Source organism: Psittacula echo (assembly GCF_963264785.1).
Source record: "Psittacula echo genome assembly, chromosome: 1".
In the NCBI taxonomy this organism is placed as follows: domain Eukaryota; kingdom Metazoa; phylum Chordata; class Aves; order Psittaciformes; family Psittacidae; genus Psittacula; species Psittacula echo.
This window is the reverse complement of record NC_137735.1, coordinates 106526945-106550880: the sequence shown is the minus strand read 5'-3', so window position 1 is coordinate 106550880 and position 23936 is coordinate 106526945. Positions and strand designations below refer to the sequence as shown.

The following is a 23936-nucleotide window of genomic DNA, read 5'->3' as shown; positions in this document are numbered from 1 at the left end:
TTATATGTCTGATAAGACTAGTAGAGAAATATTGCTTCATTGCTTTATTAGGCAGGGGGAAGACTTATATTTTGGCTTTAGAGGCAACTGAAACAGTTTGAGCAAAACTTCTTAATTGTGTTTTTGACTATTAAGGTTTTCAGCACCGAAGGCTAATGTGCTTGCTCTTTCTGTATATCTTCCTGAAATCACAGTTTGTCAGACTTGCAATTTGCCTTCAAAAATAATAGGGTTACATTCTGCCAATTATGACTGAATCAGCTTAAGCAGTAGTGGATATTAGCACACAGGGCATGTCTAATTAGCACAATGCAGCCACATTTTAGAGATCTCTGATCATACTCTACCACAGCTTAGGCACGGTAAGCAGGAAAGGAGTGCAGGTGCTGCCTCGTCCTCTGTAGTGTTAACCTTGGCATGGCTGTTTATTGTTCAAGGGCTCCAGACTCCCCTTGGTGCATAGTTTACAGTTCTAGAGTTGGTTTCTTTGGCTTAGGGTCTAATAAACATTAAAAACTGCCCTGGGGGTTAAACTGCATACCACACATCGAGCAACAATATCAGTGTTAACAGGAAGATACATAGCACAATTGTTGTTAGAGATTAAATAGTTCATTAGTGTTTGATAGGCAAAACTGGTTTGGGATTATTTTTTTACTGATTTTTTTGTTTGTTTTCTCTCATTTTGAAGAGCGTGCTCTGCAAGTGGTTGCAGTAGGTAATACCAAGCTGACAGATTAGATGGCAGTTACGATTGCTGGGCTTGATGTCAGCTGTATACATCTTAAGTGGATGGTCTTAAATATTCTTTAACTTTTCTTTAACTGCCGTAGGTTTATGAGAGATTTTCTGTATTCCACAAGTCATCTGTGTAACAAAAACTTGATTTTACTTTATAGTGTGTATTTAATTGTATTTTTCTAATTTTTCTGTTTTATTCCTTTAGTATTTTCAATACCATTACAGTAGCATGGCTTTCTGACTGGGTGGTGGTATTCTGCGCAACATTTTGATCTGTGAATGTTTGTAGGTAATAATTTCAGAAAATGCCTAGATGTATTTCTGATGAGTAAATGTCTGCTTTCTTTTGATCTATCAGGATACTTGAATGTTGGTCTCAAAATCAGGATTGTGGGTCTGTTGTTTTTACCAGGTGACATGTTTGGATGATTTAGTGATAGGCACGGGAAGTTTTGTTCTCATGCTCTGTGCATCCAGCATATGGGTACCTTTTCCTTCTCTGCAGCTGAGTGAACTACTTGGTTAAAGATGTCCTTATGTCAATTCTGTGCTTTCCTGATTATGGTTAAAATGAGCCTAAAGGTTACTGTGACTTCAACTGGTAGCCTGTAAATGCAGGACAAAAAATGTTTATGTTTGTCACAGGAATGGCAAAGGATAAAATGCTTAGCAGTGCTGCTAGTCAAAAATTGTCTGTGCTTCTGTGAATCTGTGGGAGTAAAACAAATCAGCTAAAAGGTAGCTTACTGCTTCTGAGGTGATATATGGTTTTCTCAATATGGGAGTAGCAGGTCCTGGAAAGAGTTGCATCTGCGCATACAATAAGCCAGGAGGATTGTAGGCGCAAATTGAAGGGTTTTTTTTTAATAGATCTGTTTAAACATGCATATAAGCTAATACATTGGAGTAGTGTTTTGTTGGTTCTTAGGATCTCTGCTTTATAGAAGAAATTCTAAAGTCTAATGACTTGAGACTGAGACCTGGAAAGAAGTCTCTAATGCTTGAAGACTAGTCTGTGAGACAAACAACTTTTTTGTAACATAGGATTTAATTCAAATTCTGTCTTAATCCATAAAACTTAAAGAAGTGTCGTTCCTTTCAACTAAACCTAGTTACTGTTTTTTAGCTTGCCTTAATGTAATGATGAATTGTTCTCAGGGCATTAAAAGGAAGAAAGCGGGAAATAACAATGATGTAACTGTACTGAGACAAACCGAGCTAAGTATTCAGTCTGTGGTTGAATAAAATGGTGTACTTAATATGAATGTTACTTGGCTAGTTGGCTCACTGAGGATGAAGCGAATAACCTGAAGTTGATAGTAAAAAGGCTGTTGTATCCTGGGTTGGTTCACAGTCTGTAATCATAGTTGAGTTTGTCACAAGACGTGAATGTTGTTCCTTTGTATGCTGTTCTGCAAGGTACCTTCCCTGGGGGAAGGGAACAGCCAAAATTTCCTTTAATGGTGTTGGTCTAGAATTTGCTTTGATGCGTGCTGTGCGTGATTCTGCTGGAGCCACTGTGAACAGTTATGCATTGGTAGAGCCCTGTGAATCTTGGTGGACAGGATGTGTCAATATTTGAGAAGGTTCCCAGCCCTAATTGGTAAATAGGGATAGAGCAAGTATGGGTATTGTAGTGCTACACTGTAATGAGCTTTGAAGCAAAACTAAAAAAAAGTACCTGAAGGCTTTAAGTGATGAGATCTGGTTCAACATTTTAGAATATGCAAATGTTTAAAAACTCTTCTGGCTTATGCAACACATTGTAAATATTTTGATAGTGTTGGAAACCTGTATCTCACGTTGTTTGGTTTTGGGCCAATGCATGTTATTAACACTTTTTGCTTGTGTAGGTCTCTGCTTTAAGGTAAGAGTTAATTCCAAGGCATCTACAGACCTAAAATTTTAATCAAGCTTCTTTGCCTTTTATCATGTACTCTAGACCAGTGGATAACAAACCAGAGTACAATGTAACAGCAAAAATGGTGAAGAACAGCATGTCAAATCATGTTGTTAAACATTTATTTCAAACAGTTTTACTGAAGCCAAAAAAGGCTGTATTTTACGTAATCTTTTCTCATAAACATATAGATGTGACATAGTAGATGCCCTGGGAATGGGTGCCATGAAAATTTTAAGTGACACTGTGACTCAGGAGTTCACAAGTATGTGTTTTAAATATCTTCTTATGCCTGTTGTGATTTATGTATCACAGAATCGTGATGCACTTGCAATCTCTTAGCTTTTGATTATAAAGTAGCGGGTTGTTTACTAATATTAAAACTGGATGATGGTGGTATTCTGTAATCTTCACTGGGAAGTGTCGTTTTGCAGAAGTGTGATCTTTCTTTCTGTCTTCTTATTATTATGGCTTTGTTTATGAGTACCACAAATAGGACTTATAAATCTGATTTTTATGTATGATAATATGTTAATCTCCTCCATATATCATAGAATCATAGAATAGTTAGGGTTGGAAGGGACCTTGAGATCATCTAGCTCCAACCCCCCTGCCATGGGCAGGGACAGCCTGATGCACTGCCAGCTGGTGATTGTAATAACAAAAGGTGTGTATTGACTGAGCTCTGAGAGGACCAGAAGAGTTCTTGAACGTGACATCTCAAGCTGTGCTTTCTGAGCATAGCCAGGGGTTCTCGATTCCAACACCAGCCTGCATGGAACTTCTTACTTAGCACTGTAATGGTAGATGAACCTTAAAGTAAGAAGTCTGTTTGTTCTCAGTGGCAGATGCATACTTCATCTGTGTAGGCATACTTTGCTATTCTTTTAAGTTTATGTGTTACTTATTTTTTATTAATTTCTGACTTCATAGGTCAAGTAAAGGGTGCAGGGTGAGTATGCTTAATATGCCCTTCTTAAAAGGGGTAATGTGAAGTACAGATTTCAATAAATGATCTGCCATGAGTCACAGGACTAACGGAGCATCTTTTTGGCTTAACTTACACTTCTGATCCTCTCCATTAAAGAAGCTTTCCTTGGCAGATACTTGGATCACTGCAGAGTGGAATAGTGCTGGTTTCTTGTCAGGAGAAATGATGAATCTATGACAAAGAGACGTGTATATATATGTGTGTGTGTGTATATATATATAAGACATATATATATATATATGTCATTTACCTGAAATAATACAGCCAGTCTAATACCCGGTCAACATACAATTGTGCTTATCTTGAACAGCGTGGTTAATCTCTAGGGCAAACTTAGCTGAAGGTGGTTCTCCCAAATTCTTGCTGGGTTGAGGTGATGGTTCCCTTCCAAAATGTGAGCTCTGTTTTAAGTGTGAGAGCTGAAACTGGGTAACCGTGTCCTTTCAACAACTTATCTTTAATTTTTGTGTTAGTGGAGAGCTTCATATAAAGAACATTGCCAATCTTGTCATTTGTAAAGTGAGATATAAATTGAGTGGCTAGCTGTTCATCTTTTTGGCAATTAAATTTCTTGGAAACTCTTATGCCCACAACTGAGAGTATTGCCATGTCATTGATTAGTTCTACTATTATGGTAGGCCACTACCAACAAGTGTGCACATCACAGCCGCTCACTCTTCTCCCCCCTGGGATGGAGAGACAATTGGAAGAGAAAAAGTGAAAAAGCTTGTGGGTTGAGATAAAGACAGTTTAAGTAAAGCAGAGCTGGTTCATTTGAAAGTAGGAACAACCAGCACACATGGATAAAATATGATCAACCAATACATAGTGCCACTTCCCAAAGCAATTTTCATGCTGTCTTGAGGAACAGAGTCCTAGGTGGAAACAAGTGAACTAGTGAAACAAGTTGCATAGTGTTACTGTATCATTGATGGCTTGTGGTGGTTGACCATGGCTGGATGCTAGGTGCCCACCAAAGCTGCTCTGTCACTCTCCCGTCCTCCGCTGGACAGAGGAGAGAAAATGTAATGAAAGGCTTATGGGTTGAGATAATGACAGGGAGAGATCACTCATCAGTTACTGTCAAAGGCAAAACAGACTTGACCTGGGGAAATTAATTTATTGCCAATCAAATCACTGTAGAGTGATGAGAAATAACACCAAATCTTGAAACATCTTCCACCCACCTCTCTCATCTTCCCAGGCTCAACCTCACTTTCAATTTTTCTTTTATCTCCTCTCCCTGGGCAGTGCAGGGGTCAGAGAATGGGGGTTGCAGTAGTCTCTGCTGGTCCTTCCTCCTCACAGTCTTGCCCTGCTCCAGCATGGGGTCATTTCCACAGGAGACAGTCCACCATGAACTTCTCCAGCATGAGTCCTTCCCACAGGCTATAGCTCTTCACATACTGCTCCAGCATGGGTCCCTCGCAGGGTTGCAAGTCTTGCAGGCAAATGTGCTCCAGCGTGGGCTCCTCAGAAGCATGTTTTGGAATGGCTTTAATGAATAAGTACTTTTTAATCTGTAGATAACACATTAATGTTCTATAGACATCTAAAGAGGTGATTTAATATAAACAGTTTTTAAACTGCTGCTGCTCTTAATGTTGAAGTAGTTTGATTATCCAGTTGCTAATAGTACGCAGTACAAATGCAAAAGAATGATTAATAGATTTTAATCCAGAAAGTAACTATTTGTAATGACCTTGCCTTATCAGAAAAGGACAAGCCATGGGACTTCTGTGAATGAATCCCTGTTCCCATCTAGAAACTTCCCATTTAGAAAGAATGGATGTAGGGTCCACCGCAACCCTGATAGCTAGCTTTTGTTACATTTGTTACCATGGACTTCCCCTGTTTTCCACTTCAGTTATAGCTAGTTCTGTAGCCACAGTGTTTTGGTTGGGGTTTTTTTTTCCTTCTAATGTGGCTTTGGGGACAGCTGTTAAAAAATCTTGTGTGATTCCCTGTGATTCTTGCATGGCGAAGTAGTATTATTTTATCAGATTCACAAATCTGAGTCTTCTCAGTTTTAGCCAGAAATGGTCAGAGTCAACTCGGATCTGGTATCTGGTATGTAAGTAGTCACTTCTTTCAGGTCTGAATCCATTTTCTTTTGAGTTATGGTGTACGGAGTTCCTTTGTGTTGAATTCAACATGCTCTTTGGGTTAGGACATTGTCACCTGTAGTGTTTTTTAAGTGCCATGCCAATTTTAGTATTGCAAAAGTGAAACACAGATCATATGTCGGTGGGACCAAAGGGCTCCACAGTAATGTGGCATTTTCCTTCACACAGCAGCTTGCTGCAGAAGGAGCTGACTGTGTTGTGTTATTTAGTGTGCTCTGGTGATCTCCAGTAGATATCAGTTAGTTCCCATGGGGTTCATGAGCTATTGAAAGATACTCTAGAATATCTGGAGTGTTAGTATTAATTAAAGTTGTTAATAATTCAAACAACTAATGAATATTATTGCAGGAGTGTCACCACTCCTTTCTTGACCACTTAATCCTCTCTACCTGCCTATTATAACCACTTACATGCTGTTCAGCCATGTGACTTGTACAGTGAGGTTTCAGTGATATTAAATGGGCTTAATTTATGTTCCCAAATGCAAACATCTTATCTCTTGTGTGCATACCACTTCCACATAAACAATGAAAATATATTTTTCCTTGACTTTCAGGGTCTCAGATTTTGTGTTGTATGTATACTTGTTATTCTTTTTGTTGGCATAACATCTTGCTGTTTGTTAAAATAGCTCAGAAGCTTGTTGCCATTTCTACTCACAGTGATGAAGCAAGGAGCTTCAAAACCAGTACGGTCTGTGTTGCTCCTAAAACAGGAAGTCAGGTTGTTTCCCTGATGCCCTGCTATTTGTTCTTGCTGCTTGCTGTGTGTTGGCTCTCTCTATGTGGCTGTGCTGTGACCAGAGTTGGTTCCTTGGTCCAGCAAGAAGCTTCTTATTTTTTGACAGAGTAATTTTCAGCTGGATAAAGCTTAGCACCTGGCTTCCTGAATATAGTCAAAGGCATAGGTCAGGAGGAGTGACTGGGCATGTGGGAGAAGACCAAATCAACCTCGTCAATAGAAAGAACAAGTTTGTACTGTAATAAAGTGATCAGGCAAGGTACTGAGATGAGCAATACAGTGAATAATTTCTATAAAGTTAGGCTGTAAAGTGAATATTGAATATAAGTAAGTCTTTGTATAAGTGCTTTTATAATCCCATGTATGCCAAAAATGGGCAGACGTAATAAAGTAAGGAAGATGTAGTGTATATAAATGGAACAGTGTTGCTCATCCTTGCAGCTGAAGCTGTGCTACATGAGCTGCTGAAATACAACTGAGAAAGATTTAATGCTTGTTGCCTAGACTTACTATCTTTAAACTGTTAAGGGTATTGAAGATGTGATTACAGTTATGTTTCTCAATTTTTACCAATTTTAAATGCATGGCTGAGTGAGTAATAAGTATCGAATTATCTTAAATTAATAAATTTAGAGGTAAATGTGCTGCTTTCTTGAATTGAAAGACAGAATTGAAATACTTCTCGAAGTTGAACAGGTTCCAAGTAGAAAGGAGCTAAAAGTCTTTGCTTTTTGGCTTCTAGAATACTCATGTGTAAGTAACTTTTATGTGTACTTCTAACGTGTAGTGCTGATATATATTCTTGTGTAATGAAATAATGTATTTATAAAAAAAGTGAATGCTAAATATTTTTTTTAAATTCCTAGCAGAAGGCTTAATCTGTTAACACTTTATTGTTCAAACAGGTTTTGAAGAACTAGCTTTGAATTCCAACTCAATATTTAATTTCCAAACTGGATGCAATCTTGTGGAAATAATCAAGTGAAACTGCTTACCTACCTTATTGTAACCTTTTGTTTGTTTGTGATTTTTATTTGGTTGGCTTTCTTATTCCACAAATATAATTGACCAGAATTAGTTGGATTTTCCTGTTACTTTTGTTCTGTGATAGTGCCCAATCTGCTGCCTTGGCTATTCTCAGCAAAGCACTGTTCCACCTGATGGGTTTTTTTTTGGAGGAGGTGCATAGATACACAAATTGACCAGCAGAGAACATCTTCCCAAGGAAGCAGACTGAGCAGTATTGGATAACACTTTGTGCTTTGTTTTGCTTTTTTTTGATTGTTCTCTGCACTGGGAAAGGTGAAAGATCATTCACTGGATATCATGAATATCTTGTCTGTTCATTGAGGTAGGACCAAATCTGCTATTTATGTTCCTAAACACAAATTTAGGGAGATGAAAGGTCAATCTCTACAGTTTTAAAGGTGAAACCCTAAAGTAGGGTGAATTAGATTTGATCTTAAAATTGGTTTCAATTTGGCTAAGTAATCTGTTGTCCATATTAGCAGCTGCTTCTGCTTTGGCTTGTAGTATCCCTGTATCAGACAACAATATGTGGGTCTCATCTGTATTTAATTATTTTTAGCACTTGGTTTAGATCAGGCTGTTGCATCGTTTCTGGTAGAACATAAATCCTGTGAGTTCTATGGGTATCATGAGTGAAATCTGTGCTGTGCAATTTTAGTCATTGTACATTAGTAACAAGCAGTTCAGTGACTGATACGTGCAAATAGATAAAACAAATATCATGCATTAATTCTGCATTTATTTTAGGTTATGCAAGACAATGTATAGCTTATTTGGTTTAGATTTTTATCAGTCTAATAAAATAGTCTCACTTTCTCGAAACATCCATTGGCTTAGATTTTTCACTAGCCCTGTAGAGAAACTAGAAGTGCGATTGGAGATCTGATACTTCTGCCTTTTCCCTCCTTTCCTTTCTTGCTTTAGAGGCTAGATAGGAAGCACATGTGCTTCTACATGTTACTAGGTATAGCAGAAACACTTTGTTTAATTAAGGACAAACTGTGCTAAATTTAGCACATAATGCTTACCAGTGTATTGCTGACCAAAATTACTAGTTTTACAGTAATAATTTTAGCAGATTTTATGCTGTTTCCAAGAGATCTTACTGCATAACAAGGAAATACAGAGAGAGTTGAGCAGATTTGATGTCTTCAAGTACACCAAAATGTATTTTCATTGTGCACATTTAATGCATTGGGGTTTTTTTGCATGTGCAGTGTTTATTTCTCATTTCATACCTATAGATAAAATACTACATTTTTTTTCATGAGTACTGCTGTCCCAGTGTCATATCTCTTGAGGATGTTGTGAATTATGTTAGTAGCTCAGCTGTGAAGTTTATAAAGTTTCTATGAGATTTCTAATTTTCAGGGATGTGTTGGTGTCTGATTTGGCTAGTGTATTGCATTTGGAATGCAATTTATTAGGTAGGAAAAATAATCTGAAAAGCTGTTGTACAAATTGGCTCTTTAAAGTTGAAGATCTTATAAACATGCTTTTATAAGTATGTGCTTTGAATTTGTCAATAAAAAAAAGTCACATGAATCAATTTTTATTGCAGCAAACAGAGAACAAAGTTCTGTAATCTCATTTCAGGAAAAAAAAGGCTTTTATAAAAATCTTGTGAAACCCTTTATAATGCAATAGCAATTGATTTGGGCAGTGTTTAGCCCCCCAAATGGGCAGAAATAAACAATGTAAAACTTGCAGCTATTGTTCAATTGCTTTGTCACTGTTGTACTATTAAAGGCTATATTCATTATTTACCAATAGTCTAAAATTTCTGAACAAGGAGCACTAGCTCATACCCATTGAGGGTTAGTTGCTGCCTGTCCTGTTTATTTATATAATAAGAGGGTGCGTGTGCCTGAATTTGTTTCTCCGGGAATCTCTGCAGTGTTCTTTAAAGCATGGGTCTGTTTTCCAGAATGAATTAAATTTGAGCTACTTTATCTAGTTATGCGGCTGTGTTGGGTCATGAGAATTATTGGGATATGCAAAGAGTAGCATATTGCACCTAGTCATTTACATCAGAGTCAGCGTGCAAGTTTTAAATTTGGAGTACTGCGAAAAATCTCAATCTGGCTATAGTATCTGCCCTAAGAGGAAGGAATGCAAGTCATGTCTTCCATCTAACTTTTCCATCACCCAATTTCAAGTGCTTAACTGCTCTGCTTAGCTGTGAATACTGAAAGGGATGTGGGAAATCTTAACTACGTAAGCTTAAAAAAGACATTTTTAAATCTTGTTTTGGAGTTGTCCAACTTTCTTTAGTAAAGTTTTTCTCTTTTAAGGGGGTGGAAAGAAAAATCACCATCTTGGGTGAAAGACACGTACAAGTAGGGATTTGGCATACCTAGTCTAATGCATAAAATGGAAATGAAACAATGTAAAGTTTTGTCTGAAGCTAGCCTGCTGAAACTCAAATATTGAAGCAAGTGAGAAGTTACCGACTTGAAAATCTGCTTTATTTGTTATTGGGTTTCTTCTGATTTTGTCTAGAATTTAAAACTTGATATAGAATTAAGGTGTTAAGCTAAATGAATTCAGATAGTAACTTGCATCCAGATCCTGAAATTGTTGAATAAATTATTGGAATATTACTACTGAAATACGCTAGCTAGAGGACAGTAAAAGATGAGTTTAGTGTTTTTCAGAATTTGGATAGGGTTTCAGTGCCTTTATAGGCAAAAGTGCTGGATTTGTACCTTTCTACCTATTTTACTTATATTGGTGCTAGTCTCTGTTGACTTTCACCTTTCCCAGAAACTAGAAATGGACAGTGGTGTTGCGTTTTGTGTCTGTCAGTTGGTATCATGTACAGTTAGTAAAACTAATTTCAGTGTTAGTTTTGCTAGGATTTAGTCCTAGCTGTGAGTCAGCACTAAATCCATTTGAATGGCCTTCTTTGCACTAGTTTTAGGTTGAAAAGGCTATCTTTAGTAATTTCTTTATTTGATTAGTACAGCAGGGATATATACAAGCAACCAGGGAGAACTTAGAAAACCCCCTTTCTGGTATCGCATAACAGCACTTCTGTTGCAATTCAAAATTGTTCCAGTTAGTGCCAGGCATTGTTATTCAGAGCCTGAGAATGAAGAGCAACAGAAGATTTTTGTGTTAACTGCTGCAGCTTCTTTTACAAAAGGCCTTCAAAGCTGAACCCACCGGTGGATACTGTATTGTAACAAAATACTGGCTAGGCTCAGACTGGTTTGATGTCATTAGAATTCTTTAATTTGTTTAAAAATGAGAATAAACACATAAACATTTCTGAAAGAATAGCTGCCTTCATTTGAAAGGAGTTTTGGATGCAAGTGGTAGAAATCCAAAACTGAAATATTTGGGGTTTAGAGCTTTGTCTTTTTGGAATGTAGTTGGGAATTGATCATTATGGACTCTCTTTGCATTCTTGTGATTTGCATTGAGAATTGTAATATTGGATTGCCTATGATTAAGCACAAGATCAGATAATTGAATAATAATTGTGTGAGAATAATATGAAATAACAATGCGAATCCTGAGGGGGGTAATAAAAAGAACAAACCTCATGCCAATGGATGTTACAATGAAAGTATATTCATATGATAAGAATCAGTTCTACCAAGACATAACAAGCTCAGGACAAAAATTGTTTTGTTGAATACGTCAGTCAGCTGATCGGAGCTAGCCCAGCTAGAGCCGGAGCCGACACGCTTCAGTGACCGTGAGGTTCAGAAGAGATTAGGAAAATCAGAGGGGACAGCGCAGAGACATCGCGATTCCCGACATCTCCCGATCCCCGAAGCCCCAGCAGCCCTTGCGAGAGAGCGGCTGACGTGGCAGGGGGCGTTCCCGCGGTAACGGCGACCGCACCCCTGCCCCTTGCCTTGAAAGAGCCTTTGGGAGGGCAGCGACCTCACTGCCCACCGGGCGCAGGGAGGAACAAGCAGGTCGTGTTGCGGACTCTGTTGCTGGTGTCCCAGACTGCTGACCAATATGGTCGCCTCCAGAAGGAGAGCTTGCAGTAAGGAGACTGTAGCAACTCAGAGGCCCCGTCCCAAACTGTGGCTGTTCAGGTCTCTGGCTGCAGGGAGTGCCAGAGCCTGCTGCTGCCGAGGGAGGGAGGCCAGCATTCCCCCTGTGTGAGGTGTGAGCAGGTAGAAGATCTGCTTAGATTGGTGGCAGAACTTAAAGAGGAGGTCGAGACGCTGAGGACCATCAGGGAGTGTGAAAGGGAGATCGACTGGTGGAGTAACTCCCTGGCATGCCGGCCGGAATGGTTCCAGGGAGATACCCCCCACAAGGGGATGGACCCCCTGCCCTCACAGACAGAGGGGGATGGCCCGAGACAGCCCCTGCCCTGTAGCTGTCACGCAGAGGTAGGGGACCAAAAAGACGATGAGGGCTGGAAGCGAGTTCCAGTTCGGAGTCATGGGCAACCCTCCTCCCTTCCTGCCCTGCTTCCCCAGGTGCCCCTCCGTAATAGGTTTGGGGCCCTGGATCTTGATGGAGAGGTAGGTGAGGATGTGGTGCAAGGCCAGACTACAAGGTCACATAGGAAAAGGCGGTCTAATAAAGGGTGAGTGTCACGAGGATGGAGCCAGGCTCTTCTCAGTGGCAAACAATGATAGGACAAGGGGTAATGGGTACAAACTGGAACACAAGAGGTTCCACTTAAACTTGAGAAGAAACTTCTTCTCAGTGAGGGTGACGGAACACTGGAACAGGCTGCCCAGGGGGGTTGTAGAGTCTCCTTCTCTGGAGACATTCAAAACCCGCCTGGACACATTCCTGTGTAACCTTACGTAGGTGTTCCTGCTCTGGCAGGGGGATTGGACTAGATGATCTTTTGAGGTCCCTTCCAATCTCTAGCATACTGTGATACGTGTTTACCATATGAATGTTCTTTAAAAGTGTTAGTTACTTGTTTATTTGCAATTTACATTATACAAAATGGACTATAAAGGAAAACCTGTATCATTACATGAATTGGGTACAGTTTACATTTTCTGTGTTGTACCAGAAAAATGTTATGTTACTGTGACATTTTTCTTCAAGTAGTAAAATTCATAGTTGAGGTATTAGTTAATGGCTTTGGCTGCAAGGTTCAACTGTGTAGCCTTCTACTTTAGCATAAAAACAAAAGAAAGATGAACTACAATTGTGTGTGTACGCAGGAGGTAAACAAACAAATGAAATGTAACTGGCTGTGAGAACAGTGCTGTTGTGACTGATTTAGTTCTTGTCTTTTGGAAGCTGAATGTTTGAAGATGTCTTGTGAATTGATAGATGATTATAGAGTTCCCATCACAAGATTTTCCCGACGACTGGAAAAAGGGAAATATAATTCTATTTTCAAGAAGGGGAAAATGGATGACCCAGGGAACTACAGACCAGTCAGTCTCACCTCTGTGCCTGGCAAACTCTTGGAGCAGATTCTCCTGGAAGGCATGCTAAGGCACATGAAAAACAACAAGGTGGTTGGTGACAGCCAGCATGGCTTCACTAAGGGGAAATCCTGCCTGACCAATTTGGTGGCCTTCTATGATGAGGCTACGAAACTGATGGACAGGGGTAGAGCAGTTGATGTCATCTACCTGGACTTGTGCAGAGTGTGCGACACTGTCCCACACGACATCCTTGTCTCTAAATTGGAGAGACATCAATTTGATGGGTGGACCACTCGGTGGATGAAGAACTGGCTGGATGGCCGCACGCAAAGAGTTGTGGTCAATGGCTCTATGTCCGACTGGAGACCAGTAACAAGTGGTGTCCCTCAGGGATTGGTGTTGGGACCTGTCTTGTTCAACATCTTCGTCAGTGACATGGACAGTGGGATTGAGTGCGCCCTCAGCAAGTTTGCCCATGACACCAAGCTGTGTGGTTCGGTTGGTACGCTGGAGGGAAGGGATACCATCCAGAGGGACCTTGACATGCTTGTGAGGTGGGCTGATGCCAACCTTATGAAGTTTAACCATGCCAAGTGCAAGGTCCTACACCTGAGTCGGAGCAATCCCAGGCACAGCTACAGGTTGGGCAGAGAAGGGATTCAGAGCAGCCCTGCAGAGAAGGTCTTGGGGGTGTTGATCAATGAGAAACTGAGCATGAGCCAGCTTCAGTGTGTGCTCACAGCCCAGAAAACAACCGTATCCTGGGCTGCATCAAGAGGAGCGTGACCAGCAGGTCGAAGGAGGTGATCCTGCCCCTCTACTCTGCTCTCGTGAGACCTCACTTGGAGTATTGTGTGCAGTTCTGGTGTCCTCAATGTAAAAAGGACATGGAACTGTTGGAACAAGTCCAGAGGAGGGCCATGAAGACGATCAGGGGACTGGAGCACCCTCCGTATGAAGATAGGCTGAGAAAGTTGGGGCCATTCAGCCTGGAGAAGAGAAGGCTGCGTGGAGACCTCAGAGCAGCCTTCCAGTATCTGAAGGGGGCCTATAAGGATGCTGGAGAGGGGCTTTTCACTAGGGACTGTAGTTATAGGACAAGGGGTAATGGGTTCAAACTTAAACAGGGGAAATTTAGATTGGATGTAAGGAAGAAATTCTTTACTGTAAGGGTGGTGAGGCACTGGAATGGGTCGCCCAAGGAAGTTGTGAATGCTCCATCCCTGGTGGTGTTCACGGCCAAGTTGGACAGAGCCTTGGGTGGCATGGTTTAGTGTGAGGTGTCCCTGCCCATGGCAGGGGGGTTGGAACTAGATGATCTTAAGGGCCTTTCCAGCCCGAACTATTCTACGATTCTATGATTTTCAAGATGCAACTGGAAGGGTGCTAGACGATCTCATCTAGGCTCCCTTTGCCAGGAAAGGTTGGACTTGGTGTTTTTTTGAGGTTCCTTCTAACCTGGGCTGTTATGTAATTTCTGTGATCATTATAAATTGACAAATACTCAGCTGAAGTATTTTTTATGGGAATTGATTACTGTAGCGAAGTGTGGCTGTTGAACTCTCTTTGAAGACCTATTTGACATATTGAGTAGTCCAGCCTCCTCAATTTGGTCTTGTTTTCAGGATCCTTCGGACCCTTACTATAATCCTCATCTGGTGCCAATCTACTCAATTATTGTAGTGACTTCCTATTAAAATCTGGCATTAAAAATGTGTACATACCTTACCTTGATTTTCTGGGAAGCTGAAAGGAAGAAGATTTCTTTCCTATTTAAAAACAATGTCTGGTAGATTGTTCTCTGTCATGGTTAAGTGGCTCACTGATTGTCTGAGTCAAATGGAGCAAGGTGTTTCCAATGCTTAAGTGAGCAGCCACCAGTCCATGAAGGGATCAATAAACATTAGCTGCCTTTCTCTCAAATTGTTGTTTTGTGTTGAAATTATAGGCTTTTTAAGGTAGTGTGGCAAATGCAAACTAAGTAATAAAACATTTTCTTCCTATGAGATGACTGAATATTTCATAGAATCACAGAATGGTTTGGGTTGGAAGGAACCTTAAAAGGCCATCTAGTTCCAACCCCCTGCCACGGGCAGGGACACCTTCCATTAGACCAGGTTGCTCAAAGCCACATCCAACCTGGCCTTTCAACACTGCCCGGAATGGGACATCTGCCGTTTCTCAGGGCAACCTGTTCCAGTGCTTCACCGCCCTCATAGTGAAGAATTTCTTCCTAATACCTTTTTATTTAATTTATTTAAATTTAACTTGGTTTTAGCAGTTACAAGGGGAAAAGGTAGGAAATTTGTTTTAAGATGTTAGAATTGGACATAATTTAATTTTCAGTTTCATAAATTGCAAGGTACAGAATAATTGCATATTGTCTAAGGAATCAAGGTTATTAATCTCAAATACTCTATATAGCACATTATTAATTCTGGGGTTTTAGATATGGTAAAATACAATTAAGTATAATACCTGGTTTTTTGGGTGGCTCTGATGCATCAGATATACAGATACGTTGCCTCAGTGTAGCATATCTTTCAGATATGGGCAGTGTACAGGTTCTTTCAATATAAATTGAATTTCAAGTTAAAAAATATTAATATTCAAGCTTCTGCTGGGAGGGCAGCCTTCTTTTTACAAAAGGAAAGAAAGAAACTTTGCTATGGGAGCATGTATGTGTGGACCTTTCAGGTTGTTGCACCAGAGGTTAATAGTGCTCAATGACAAGAAAAACCTTACAGCTAGACTCACCATCTGCTTTTTAGTGCTCTTTTTCTTTAAAGTATGCATACATCTGAAACACTTCTTTGCGTGTTCTGAAATAACCTTAGTAAATCAAAATACACATCCCCCAAAGTATTTTTTAAAAAGACATTTGAAATTACTTTGTTCTTTTGAGTGCTTTGTACACTTAAGCTCTAGAAGTCAGGACGGTTGATTGCTCTTTAAGGCAACAGTGGTCTGAAACTTGGCTTGGCCGTGTCAAGGTTCCTTGAGATGGTGGCTCATAGCTATTGAGCTGCCTGTCTTAAAAACAAATATTACTGAGCTCCTAGCTGTAATTACTGTAATTTTAGTGGGTTAGAGAAACTTCTGGCCTTCCCAAGAAAGCTTACAGTGAATGACTGTTACCATGCGTACTGTTTATTACTTGAACTGACATTAGCTCTCTGGGTCTAGTTGGGCTTTTGTCAATATAAAGCCTCCTGGATTTGGTATGCTTTGCTACTTGGGTAGATCACAGTTTGCCTCTGATTTATGCTAGGGACTACATGGAGAATGTCGGCCTCTCCAGTAAAGCTATTGTGTTTTGAAGTCATGAAAATAAAAAAATGGTGCTCAGAAATAAGAAATGAAGATGTTTTGAAAGATTTTCTAGATGCAAGCTTACTTTTTCTAATGGTGCTTCTGTAAGATGATTACATTAAGGCTTTAAGCCTTCAGACCCAGAAATGGAAAATGCCTGTATTTGTTTCGCAGGTGCTCTCAACTGAAGAGTTCTTGGCTTGACTTGTGACACTAAAGAATATGATTATGAAAAAGGTCATTATATGTTACTTGTAAATATTACATTTTTGTATATAAACTTGTCACACTTTCTTCACTGTCTTGTCTAACCTTTTTTCTGCAGTATCTTTTAATTCTATATACCTCTTTCATTCTTCTCACTACCATATGGTAATGATAGTTAAATGTGAAATTTATTATTCATTGAGTAAGCACATAGCTTGCTTTTTTTATTCTTGGGGAATATTTGGTCAAATGGAAATCTTATTTCTAGTGACACCTTTAAGGCATTTCTGCTTAATTGAAGCTTTCAACTTGCAGCTGTTTCAGCTGTTGAACCATTCAATTCTTTTTTGATTCCTTTGCTGCTCAGCCTCTTAAGTGATGAGCCATATGGAGATACAGCTTTGTAAACGTAGTCGTATGTAGACAGGTGACTCATTTCAGTAACCACAAACTATTCTAGAACTCTAGCTGAGATATTAGTGTGACCAGTGACACAGAGCCCTGCCTTTGTTGTGTCATGTTGCAGTTCTGTCTGAATGTCATTGTCCCCTTGCCCCATCCCAAAGCTTTGAAATAAACATGGTGATGCCATCTCAGCTGTCGGCTCAACTACAGTGCATTCAAATCTTGAAAGACAAATGTGGTATGTAATCTATTCAGACGTTCAAGCTGAATTCATAAGCACAAGAGCACTAGCTAGTTAGTAAAATCTTGAGTTGAAGGTGGACCCTGGTGGCACCTTTTATGACTGCTGGAAATTCCCAATGTGTTAAATGTAGCTTTAGGCTAATGGCACAAAAACTCTGTAGTTCTGAGGAGAATAATTTTCCATTCCTGACTGGTTTTCTCTATGTGTGTGCATGTAAGTCATATGGTTTATGCACGAAGTACATTTTGGAGGTTTCACTTAGCCATTCTTTCTCTGTGTATGCAAGTTTGATATTTTAATTCCAGAATGATTTTATTCCATGATACTAACCTTTTCTGTTTTGATTGCTTCATGTTACGATGCATCATGCAAAAATAGCAATTGAATTCTGTTTTAATTGAAGATGGGATGTTGCATTTGAATGTAATGACTCCAGACTTTCTGGAGTCTAGTGTTATGCAGGTTTTGAGTTTGATTACAATGTGTAGACTGATTTGCAGTAGATGAAATAGCTTAAGAAATTTGATCACTTTATTCTGAAGCTGCTGGTGCCTTCTTTTCTCAGCTGTTACGATTATTAGGATACCACTAGTTTGTGAGTGTAGAGGTTACTGACATATGAATTTTGATTAAGTTAATTCATAAAGCAAAAAAAGTGTATAATTTTACGTTTAGTAGCAATTGATTCTGGTTTTAAGAATCATTGTGGAACCATTTAAAATGCTGAAGTTACTCAGGAGCATGTATGATGGAAAAAGTAATTTGTGTATTATCTGCTTTTACTAACGGGGCTTCAACACTTGGATCCGCTTCGAATCTGGACTGTATATATTTTAAAAAGTAGTCTTGTATGTTTGAATTTTTGACACTAGGGTTTTTCAGACTCTAATCTTGAGAGAGAGCTAAAATCTGTCTTGTAATTGTTGCTGAGTTGCAGGTCAAAGGCTGTTGTTTAATGCTCCATAGTCAGTGATGGCACAGCCTTATTAAATGAAAAAGCACATTGGTAGTTGCAAGTGCAAGAGCTTGTAGCTAATGGGGCCTCTTGTCCCAGTTTCCTTGAACTTCAGTCCGATTTAGGTTGTAGAGTAGATGGCTGACCTACTTGTACTTCAGTCAAGCATTACTTGAAAACTGTATAAAAAGCTTTCCTTTTCCTGAAAAGCAGGAGAAACGTAGAAAAGACCAGTCAGAATTTCTGAGGCTAGTTGACCAAATTAAGCATTCACTTCCTGTTATTGCATTTAGGGATTCTACATTTGAGTGACTTGTGTGTTTGAGAGCTATGTAAGGTCAAATAATGTGTATCCAGATCTCTGTCAATCATAAGGAAGACTGGCCACTCTATTGTGTGTGGGGGTTTTGGGGGTGTGTTTGGTTTTTTTTTTTAAACCTTTAATAAGATTAGGTAAATCTTTGGTTCTCAAGATAAACTTCCACATTCTTTTTTGTCTAACCTTGATCTCATATGAGCTTTTTAAAGCAGCACCTTGTTTTGCACACTGAAAACTTTACAGATTTTCAGTTGTGTTAGGGTTAAAATGGGTTTAACTGTACTGCATGTGATTTTAAAAAACAAACCCACCACACACGCACACAGAAAGAACTTCTAGCTTAGCTTGTCAAATTATGTGTACAAGGAGGGCCATAAAATGAGATCAGTGACCTTAATACTTAGGTGATACTTCCAGCTAGCTTAGACCAATGAGTTTAGTACATGGTAAGGAGTCAGTTTGTTATTTATTAAAATAAATTTTAGGGAATATTTAATTCTAATGGGTCAGCAGCCCATGGTGTGTAGATTACTAAGTGGTAAGTAAAAGTCTTCTGTCCTTGTTGCAGTAATTACCATTTCAGGACCAGAAAATTAAATTGCCTAGAGACATGAGGACTCCTGGCTAAAGTTTACCTCAGATTCACTGAGCTGAAAATCTGTTTAAACAGAATTCAAGAGTTTCTTTTTTCAGTGGCCATGTTAATGAAACTAAGTATTAAGCAACCTTCTCCTCCACCTTAAGACAAGCAAACCATTTAAATGCTCCTAACTGTTCTTTAGAAGCTGGATTCAGTTTGCTTTAAAATCTGAATTAATCTTGCTTAATCTGAAATATAAAATACTGTCACATGGTCTTTTGTACTGTTACAGTATAGCATTGATTTTGAAACACTTGAACAGATCTTCTCTTGTTCCTAAAAGAATAATTGGTTATTTAACTTACAGGAAAGAAGGATGGTTGAAGCTAAGTGTGCCTGTTGTTGTTTTCTGTCTACATTTATGAATTGCATTTTGCAGAGGTGTATAAATTCTGTATCAGTTGCAGAAATGACACTGCTGATGTATAAGGCTTACCTGACAGTGATCACAGACAAAAATTTTGCTTTTAAATTGTAAGGGTATCTTCATTAGCAGTTTTTACATTGATAGTGTTTTCTCCAAATACTCAAACTACCCTTGGATGTATTTTGAGAATTGAGGAATGTTGCATAATGATTTGCCCTGCTTTTTGTCAGCAGAGGAAGGAGAGTGAGGGGATAATGGCTGCAGAAAGAATTGGCAGTAATTGAAACTACTGTTTAGAGCTGTTTCACAGCTCTGAACTAAGCCAACAATTATTTCATTTCTGCTTTAGTAAGGGTCCTAGGGTATAGTTCTGTACTAGCTTCGGCTGGTCCCTTGAACAAAAGCTATACTAGCTGAATGTTTCTGGTGTTAATGTTATTCCTTTTACTGTGCATGTGTTGAGTAGCTATCCTAGAAAGCTGGCAGTTTTGACTAGTAAGGAATCTGTTCAGCTGTAGAGATTTCTACGTGGAAGTGTGATGCTTCTGCACTGTTTTAAATTAAGTATAATGCGAGCACATTGTGGTCTGAGAAACTTGAGTTATTTTACTAGGTCTTGTAGTCTTTTCCTCTGTCGTCTTCAATAATGTCATTCTGAGACACTATATAGGAAGATCTGGTTTTGTTTGTGCCTTCTTTTACTATTTCCATTGTAACAAAACCATCACTCCCCATTTTGTTTTTTTCTTTACATCTCAAAAAAATGACAGAAAAATCAACTTTACACTTGAAAACGCACAGGTTTATCTGGGTCCACCTGTGCAACTAGCTTCCCCTGCCACAGTCAGGCTTATTAGTTTCTGCCAAACATCATCATCTGTATCTGTCTAATAATAATAGAAGGTAACACATGCTGACATTGTTAATACATATATTACAATTTGTAATAGTGCTTTAGTCTTTGGAAACAAATATCTGTTTGAGACGGTCCCAGGGATAGTTTTAGCTCAGATGAGATCTCTAACCTGGTTGAAGTAAAGAACAGTAGCTCCCCAGTACAACCTTCAGATTCAGGAAGACTGGCTTGTTTCACCATAATTTAAGGGTTTAGATGTTCTTCTGTTCAGTACACGTCAGTATTTCATTAATTAACATTACAGCCCCATATTTCCTGAGATGGGAAATTACAGCTTTTGACTATGAAACACCGGAGCACCACAGCTGTTTCCTAAGTGACGCATCTGCAAAAATGTGCCTACATGTTTCACGGAGGTATTTAAAAACAGTGTTCTCCACTGAACCAGCTGTGTGACTAAAAATACCTTCCCTTAATATGGGGTACCTGTGGTCTTTCCTAAAGATTATAGTAAATCTGAATATTCGACTTTACAGCTATATGGAACCATTAGAAATGTGTGTGACTGAAAACCTTGTGTTGGTTTGGGTGCTGCAGTGGGTGTGGGAGGTAATAAATGACCTTAGCTAGAGCTACAAGGTTTTCATCAGCCCACAGGAAATGAAGAAATACACTCTGATGAGAGAATTCTGTTTGTGGAAACTGAGGTTAGGCAAAGCTGTGCAGGTACTGCAGCTATCCACACAGTTAGGTTGCAGAAGGCTGTATTTGGACAAAATGCAGGTGAATTAAGGCATGTCTTTTAGGGTAAGTATTTTGCAAACATTATACTGAGTGACTTGCCAGAGAACTCTTGTAGTTGCTTTTTTTTCCTACCAAAAATTTACTATACCGTGTCATAGATGATATGAGAGTATTTTTGGCCAGGTGAACGTGGAATTTTGTGATGTTTGAATTTTAAGAGTGTGTTTGATCATGTTTGAAGTTATGGTTCTGGGCTCATACTGTCTGCTGTTCAAACACACATCTTTCTTTCTAGAATGGTTATTGTATTACTTTTTATTTATGTACTTCTGTGGGATTTTCTGTTTTCAAGTACACCAGCATTCATGTTGTGTGGTACTTCTGTGGACAGATAAGTACCGTGGCATTTCTTGTCTTGAGAAAGTTTTGATGTCTGAGGCAGTGCTTCTTCTAACATTCTATTTTGCTTCTGAATTATATGCTATTTTAGAACAGTTGTATACATGTCAGCTTTCTATGCAGCTGCTCTGTCAGTGCAGCTGTAAATGCTGTTCCGTGTTTTCTCTGCTGGAGAATATATCAGTACTACTCCTGCACAACACTTGCTAACTAAATGCTTACTACTGAGTATAATTTGCAAATTGAAGGCATGTGGTCTTGTGTCCCCTTCCTGCTTCTTTGAAACAAACCTAAAGGCATATTTGTCTCAATTTTATTTATTTGGGGAGGATGCCAGAATATTGTGATTAGTTTCTTTATAGGAGACTTTGACTTGTGAATTAGTGGATGATGTCATGGACACTACAAAACTGAACATTAGTGAATTATATTGAAGTTTTTCCTGCACTTTTAACATTTTAATTGCTGAAATGGAAATAATGGAAACCTCTGATTAAAAAAAAAAAAAAAGCCTCTTTGATCTTTCAAGTTATTTTAATTTCTGTTTAATTTTTAGTTGTTCAGGTGGGATTTTTTGTTTGCTTTGGCAAAATCTATTTGAAGCCCATTTTGGTGTGCCTTTTTTTCTGCAGTGAATTTTTCCTTGATTAAGAAGACCTAAAGCTCTGAAAGAATCAAGTTTTAAAGATTATTTAGAGGACAACCACTTAATGTTATGCTAGATAGCTTAATGTGTAGGCCTTACAGCTCAATCTTACAGTCCTTTCCTGGATTTCAAATTCAATCAGTATGTCTTCAGAATGGGAAATTTCTTTATAAAAAAAGAAAAGCCCCAACCCAACACAAACCAGTGTTTCAGGTTTAAAACCTAAAACACAAGTGTGTTGTGACCGGTCTACTGTGAAATTGTTCTCTTATGCCTTTGCTCTTCTGTGCATCTCAACAGAAACAGGAGAATTCTTATGGTTAGATTTTGTACCTAATGTCAGTGAAGAATACTATTCAAATGTACTTTGTCTTGCATTTTTCCTTATTACCCAAAGAATCTGCAGGTAGTACTCAGTACTCAACAGGACAGCGTACCTCTGAAGGCTGTAAATATTGACTGAAACCAGGATCAATCTGTGTGCAAAACATTGTAATAGTCTTATTCATTATAACACAATCTCGTGACACACTTTTTTGAAAATCGGGTTTGTTTTGGGTTTTTTGTTTGTTTGTTGTGTTGTTTGCTTGGGGTTTTTTTTGGCTAATTACAGTACTTTAATTTTAAAATCCATTATTCTACAAAGTTTCCTTTATGTTTCTAAGAACAGTCAATATAGAAACCAGAATGAAAAATTTGGAGAGAGAATTTGGGGAACAGTTATCTTCCTTCAGTGACTACAGATTAATATACAAGAGTTTGTGGTAAGGTACATATTCTGCAACATACAGAAGCAAAGACATAAGGGTTATGGTTTGGACCTTTTCATGTGACTTAGTAACTACTTTCTTTTCTTGTATCAAGGTCACCTTGACTTCAGCTTCAGATGTGTTGCTAATTTTGCCTTTTTCTTGTACAGGAGAATACTGAAAGAAGTGTTGCTAATAACGATTTCAGTAGGGAGAATTAATTTGCCAGGAAGTGCTGTTGATTCAAGAAACACACTATACAGAGTTGTATCTTATCAAAGCTACTCTAAATTGAAGATAGTAATTTTTAGAGCATAGTATAAGAACAGATGAGGTGTCTTTATCCTCCAGTTGGAGAAAATTAAATAGCTGCTCCTTTGGCTCCAGCTAATTTCTGCAGTGAGTTCAGATTTCTCTTAGTTTTAAGATTTAAAAAAAAAAAAAAAAGTAATGTTTATATGAGAGTTTAGAAGCTTATGTGGAATATTTTAACTTGAAAACCAAACACTAAATAAGGGTTAATTTGAATTCTTTATGAAACAAATTATATTGTCTAATATATAGTAATTTCACAATTCCTTTTATACTGTGTATGCATCACACACACTACTGAGGGGAACTATAAAAGAAAATTAAGCTTTTCGGCTGCTCACGCTCTAGATAAATTTGCTCAGAACCCCTAATGGCTGTCTTGCAGGTTAATTTAAATGCATGTCATAGCTTGGCACTGGTGTTTGTTTTTTTAAGCAGAAAATTAAAGCTGGCCTCGACACTTTTAAAATGGTATTGCTGCTATCCCTTGAGAACGTAAGGGTGTGTCTTTAAAAAGGTACATTTCAATTGCTTTTTAGCAGACATAGTTAAATTCTTAACTGTGGTGGTCTTCTGGTCTCTTTCTGGATGTAAATACTGATACTGCTGAGGTTTTTTTTAAATGGTTGAAACTGGAGTTCCTTTGTGTGAGAAGAATCACCTGAGCATTGTTGTTTCAGAATTCAAGTGTTAGGCAAGATCATAAAAGTTTATCTTAAATGAATATCTGAAGCTTTTGGAAGTGCTGGGAATATGGTATATTTCATAAAACCTTTATTTTGGATTACATATTCTTCTCATACTTCTGACAGAATTCGTGGCAACTGTGGGCACACACAATCATGTAACTTGTTGTTTACATTTCCTTTCTTAAAACAGGA

General features: G+C 38.6%; 1 protein-coding gene across 5 annotated transcripts in view; it reads left to right on the top strand.

The window, feature by feature from the left end:
• PACSIN2 (protein kinase C and casein kinase substrate in neurons 2) overlaps positions 1 to 23936 on the top strand; it is a 105111-nt gene that overhangs the window by 1628 nt on the left and 79547 nt on the right. The gene's annotated exons all lie outside the window — the stretch shown is intronic.